Raw genomic sequence first — 6,000 nt, 5'->3', positions numbered from 1 at the left:
ATGTATTTCATTTCATATTGAAGTCTTTGCTATACTCATTTGTCAATTGCCAAAACCATGCTGCTCTACCTGAATATCTTGCAATATCTTGCTTGTAAGTTAGCTAGTGCTACAAAAATGGACACGTTTGACCAGGAAAAGACTTATTATTGTATTAATGAAAATAATAAAATGTGGTAAGAAGTTGTAGCTAATGCTAATCGTGACATGTAGATGTTTGGGAGCTGCTGCTGTACGTTTGTTTACTGCTGACCTCCAGTGGCCTCACCTCTCAGCCTGCTGCAGCCAGTGATGTAGAAATACACTGCGTGTTGGTGCACTGTGACCTGGCTGTTAGCTGTAGTTAGTGGTGGAGAAAGGTCAGTGAAACACGGCTCTTCACCTTGGTGTTAAGTTGCCTTTTATATTTCATTGTGGTTTATGGTGAGGGACAGGTGACAAATTAAAAATCAACACTGATCAAAGAGTGGGGAAATAGAGTTCAGAGATCAAAGTGAAGCTGTCACTTAGCCTTAGATGTATACCTTTAATAGCTGTCACCTTTGGATGACTCCAGTGATCTTTAATAACATCACTCGACATTTTGAATGGGTTCAGATGAGGTTATACTGCGATGCACTTGCTGCATTCCTGACACCTGTCCCACCGGCGTCGTCTCTCTCACATCGTGACACAGTGAGTCAAGCTTCTCCTGCTGGAGTCGGTGTTGCGGTGCAATGAAGGGAAGTTTTGAGCTGTAAGCGTAAACTCGATTTGTGTCACATCACGGCACACTTCAGAATGAGCTCAGTCAGTAGTCTATCATGCTGGCAGCCGCAGGAACGCACACAGAGAAAATGAGGACAGGGGGGGGGGGGGGGGGGGGGGGCAGAAGAATCCTGACAGTCTGCCAGAACAGAGAAGTGAAGTAACATAATCATTCACAGAGCATAAAGTTGACCTGGAAATTGAGTGCCAAAACCAACTTATATGACCGCAGCGGCGACATGCCCTAAATTTCTCTTTCCCTTCTGCTTTAAATGCAAGTACAAATGATTATTAATGCATTATTCACAAAACAGAGCCTTCTCCCCCAATTTTCTCCACTGATGTGCGTCCTCTTCCTTTGATGATATAACCAAAGTAAAAGGAGAAAAAAGTGAGAGAGCGCAGAAAAGGAGGAGTTCAGAGGATGGTTTTTCTCTTGGGAACACAGAGCTCTCATCCCAAAGGGGATCCTGCACTCCTCTGAAACAGTCTGAATCTTCCTGTCGACCAGGCTCCAAACAGCAGCATTTACATATCAGTCATATATCCACTCTGCCATGAGAGCCGCAGCAGCAGTGCCAGGATACACACTTGGCCTGCTTGCGGTGTTTATATCCTCAAGCTGGCATTTCATCAAACAGGTAAATGCAGAGTATTCCTGTTCGTGTTGCTTCCGTCTTTATCAAAAACATTTAAATTCAAGATTTACATGAAGGCACAAATCTGAAAAATGTTAACGGCAATCTGAAAAACGACCGCGGAGAATAACCTCAAAATCACCCAGGGATTTCTTTGAACTCCGGGATCCAGATATGGCAGCAGCAACAATTGGATAAGTGTGTTACGGGGAAGATGAAAGGCAGTCAAACTTGTAGACGTAATAAGTGGGCTGAGGCCTTTCATGATTCATATAGAGGTTTCATCTTACCGTTCAGTGAAGCTAGTGATCCCAAATGTTGAATAGGCTTATGTACTGTATATCTCTGGATTCATTGTAAAGCTTAGCAGTGGATGATAGAAAGCCAATTAACTTCATCCTGCTGTTTTGAGTGGGCACAAAGATGTTTTAAAAAATATATAATAACATTTAACAGACCTCTCGCCTAACACATGCACCTTACACAGAGCTGCACTTTATTCAGTTTATGTAACAGAAATTATGTCTTTTTAGAAATGCTTCCTGCTAAAGGAATAGTTTTGGGAAATTGTGCTCAGCTTAGTGACTAGAAATTTGGAAACAGCGTCCAATCCAAAAGTAACAAAATGCAATAGGTGGTATACGTAGTGCACTCTGCTGCGTCCCAGTTCAGCGTCTACGGTCTCTGAAGGTGTGGCTGTCGTAGAGTGAGAAGGCCCAACGGACTGAGACTGTCTGGTCTGTGTAGGATTTTTGCTTAGACAACTATTGCATTGTACAGCACCTTTTGTCTTTCAACCTTGACAACATCTAGATCTTTACTTTTATTTTCTCGATGAAATGTGAGATATAAGGTTGCCTGGTTGAAAAAGTTGAACTGAGTCCGTGATACTTTACAGAAAGTGATGCATTACAAGAAGCAGCATATGGTTTTCTCCTCCTGTCTCCTAATTGATGGGATTGTGATCGCCTGTTCATGTCAAAAGAAAACAGCAATACAACCCTAACCCTAACCCTAGATACAGAATGAATTTGCGCCTGATTTTTTTATACACTAGCTAAATAACCACTACCAGATCATATCAGTCCATCATATCTCTTTTCCTGTTCAACATTTGACGTTTTGGGAAAAACAATAATTTGTGTACTTGTAAACACTGATGTATTGGTCTGTTACACACAGAGCCAGTAGTCACGTTGGTAAGTATAAAGGCTGACAAATAGTTCACCATAACCAACTGTGAAACTTTAACGTGTTGTTTTTACTCTTAGGTCTTCATACAAGTCAAACAATTGAGATAGAAGATGTTAACTAGTGAGTTGGAGGTGTTTAGCTATAATTTTTCAAAGAGTAAGCTTGCTAAAAAAAAGAGCAAAATATTAAAAATGTTGCCCTTTTTTTGTTTTAATGTGTTTCGTCCATCCAGCCATCTGCTTATCTGAGGTCGGGTCGGGGGCGTAGCAGAACCCCAGATTTCCTTTTGTGTTTCCACTTGTGTGAAAAAAAAAGAAAAAAGACATAGCATAACAATACATTAACTAAGTAACTTTAGAGGTAAGATGCAATTATGCTTGGACAGAGCTACGCTAAGCTAACTAGCTGCAGGCCATAGTTTAATACCGTACAGTCACAGGAGTGGTATCAGTATTAAAACCTAACTCTCAGCAAGAAAGCAAATTGGCTTTTAAGATGTCATTTGATAGTAAAAGTTTAATCTAATAGAGGGAAAAATGCTGAATAAGTTCCTGTCACACCAACCCTGCTTCCCAAAGGCTTTTTTTTCTTGCAAAATTAAGTTGATTGTTACACACTAATCCTGCCGATGTCACAGCTCGTGTTTCTCTGGAGTGTGCATATGCCCACTGAGAGGGATGTCAGCAATAAATAGATTACAGTGTGTAATGGCAGTGACCCAACGGCCACCCATGCACCACTCCACCATGCATGGGTGAGTTGCTAAAAAAAAAGAGAGTCTGCAGCTGTTGGGGCTGACTTGAGTTCAGATTTTAGTCTAATCTGGAGATGTGTGTGTGTGTGTATTTATGTGTGTGAGTGCATGTGTCTGTGTGTGAGTGCGTGTGTGTATCTTTCTAACTATATGGGAATGGGAAAGAAAGAGAGAGAAAAAGACACCACACTGCATATTTAAATGAAGGCATGAGTGTGTGTAAATGAATAGAAAATGTGTGCTCTATGCGTGCGTGTGCGTGCCAAGGTGTGCATGTGTATTAAGTGTGCATGTGTCTTAATAGCGAGCAGTCACAGAGCTCCTGACGGCTCCATAAAGGAGCCTTTGAATGGCTTGGCTCTGGTAAATTCATAGCAGATGTGAAGGAAAGAATATCCACCCAGGTTGAGTGGCCCTTCACTGTGAAGGCGACAGGAGTCCAATCCAGGGGAGGCAGACGGACGGCAGACAGGAGCCAGGAGGGAAACACACACATACACACATACACACACACACGTTGGGTGAACTCCAATCAGCCAGGAGGGAACTCTGCACAGCACTGAGCAGGAGACAGGAGTTTTTCTTTGAGCCACTCTGGCTTTTAAATAGAAAATAATTCGCCCTTTTATTCCTGAAAGAAAAACTTTGAGTTCCCTGTGTTTCTCTCTGGGAAAGTTTTTTTCCATTCAAGTGTAGAAGTTCAGGCCAGGTGTGTGTTTAGGGGATGGCCTCCACGTACTGGATCATGGCTCCCGGTTCCCTCTGGACCCAGGGAGTCTGGATCGCTCCGAGGCCAGGCTTTATGCCACCTTTCCTGGCTCCGACTGACGCCAGAAGAGGGCTGGGGAGAGACTGGCGCCTTACTGCCAATTAACATCCTCTCACACTGAGAGCATGGCCAGGTAACACATGATAGGCAATGCTCTTTCAAGCTAAGAGACCAGCAGACAGCCAGGTGGGGTTAGACTCATTAACCTATCCACGCGCTGGACATCTGTCAGGGATACAACCCGAGGCAAGTGCTTTTTCTGACACTGAGAGCCAATGGTGGTGGACCACAGGGAGAAAGGAAGCCAATTGTAATGCTGAATAGTATAAGGCCACAAGGTGACTTTGTTCATGTTGAACTTTAGTTAGATCCAGGGAGATGTTAAAGCACTTTTCTATGACTATATCTATTTTTTTGGGATGATTGTATTGTTCTTATTGTGTGATTTGTCTGTCATGATGTCTGATGTCTTTTTATATTGGGATTGCTGAGTTCCCGTCTGCACAACAAATTGACCCCCTTGAACCTTGAACCTTGAACAAGTCCATCCCAGCATAGTATTATAGTAAAACTCCATGCATTTAAGATTTAAATAAGATGAATAAAAGATGGTCAGTTAAGAGCTTAAAATGGTAATACAACTAAAATAAAATAAGGTTAATGCTCCAGGAAAAAAACTCCCAAAGTGGAGTCAAATGAAACTCATACAAGTAAATAAGCACATATAAATGATTCCCTGCAACCATGTGGCAGGCTACCAACGTCGTAAGCTGTTGATATTTGGGAGACTTTACATTGCGCCAGGATTTGGGTGACCAAAACTTAGGCAAGCTTCTAATGCCATGTCAATGTTTTGTAGTTTTCAAATTGTGAACAATAATCCACCAGCTTCCAAACGTCTTATGCCGGCGCCACCTTGACACATAACATTGTAGCTGTGAGGTTTGGTGACCAAAACCCTGCGTCTGCTACATGTCACACTGTCGAGTTTACATTTTGACGTCAACCTGATTTTCATGTGCAAATAAAAATCACAGTGAGTGCCATGTTAGGATCGTTAAAGTCCAACATCCTTCTGTTACATTTAGCAGAAATATACCTATGTATTTTTTTTATTTTAACTTGAACTTGACAAATGTGAGAAAGTCCCGCGCTCTGTGTCAGGAAAACCAGCCCAACCAGCTTTAATTAAAAAACTGGAACATTTATCATGTAGGGACACTGAAGCCCATTCACACACTTTTTCCCCTCCCTGCACCCTAAAGGCAGTTGCAACTGATAGATGGAAGTTTTGAGCTTTATTACCTGTGTTGTTCTAAACAAGGTGTGTGTACAATGAGCTTTTTTAGTTTAAAGTGATGAGGGCATCCATGTGCTCGCTCATAAAAGAGGCCCCGGCACTTTGTATCCTGAGGCGATTGGTAAACACAGTGTGAGCTCAGTCTCACTCGTTAACCGCTGCCTCCGAATGTGACTACAATTTCAAAAAAGCTGCAGTGGTGTCAGGACGTAGTTTAATATAAATAAATGTCTTCATGTTTTAGGAGAGGACCACTACACGAGGGCCAGTCCCCTGTAGGACATGAAAATGACAGAACATGACGGATGGGTGAAAGTTAGGGATCGCCGTCTTGTTCTCCTGATTCCTTCCTGTTCTGAGTCGGAGGTGGTCTTGCATGCAAGGGTCGGCCTACCTCTGGAAAACCAGACTCCCTCCACTGTGCATGGGGGGCATGGGCCCTTTGTCTGTAACTCAGGCTGTTCCATCTGATTGCAAATGAAAACAAACAACAAGAAGGGAAATTTCACACCCCAAGCACCTCCTGAGAGGATAAATTACTCCATATCTGCCGGCTGTACCTCTTCTGCTTCTGTCTCCGCATTTGTTTGTCTATTTT

Source organism: Trachurus trachurus (assembly GCF_905171665.1).
Source record: "Trachurus trachurus genome assembly, chromosome: 13".
NCBI lineage: Eukaryota > Metazoa > Chordata > Actinopteri > Carangiformes > Carangidae > Trachurus > Trachurus trachurus.
The sequence above is the reverse complement of the archived record's forward strand: the minus strand, read 5'-3'. Positions refer to the sequence as shown.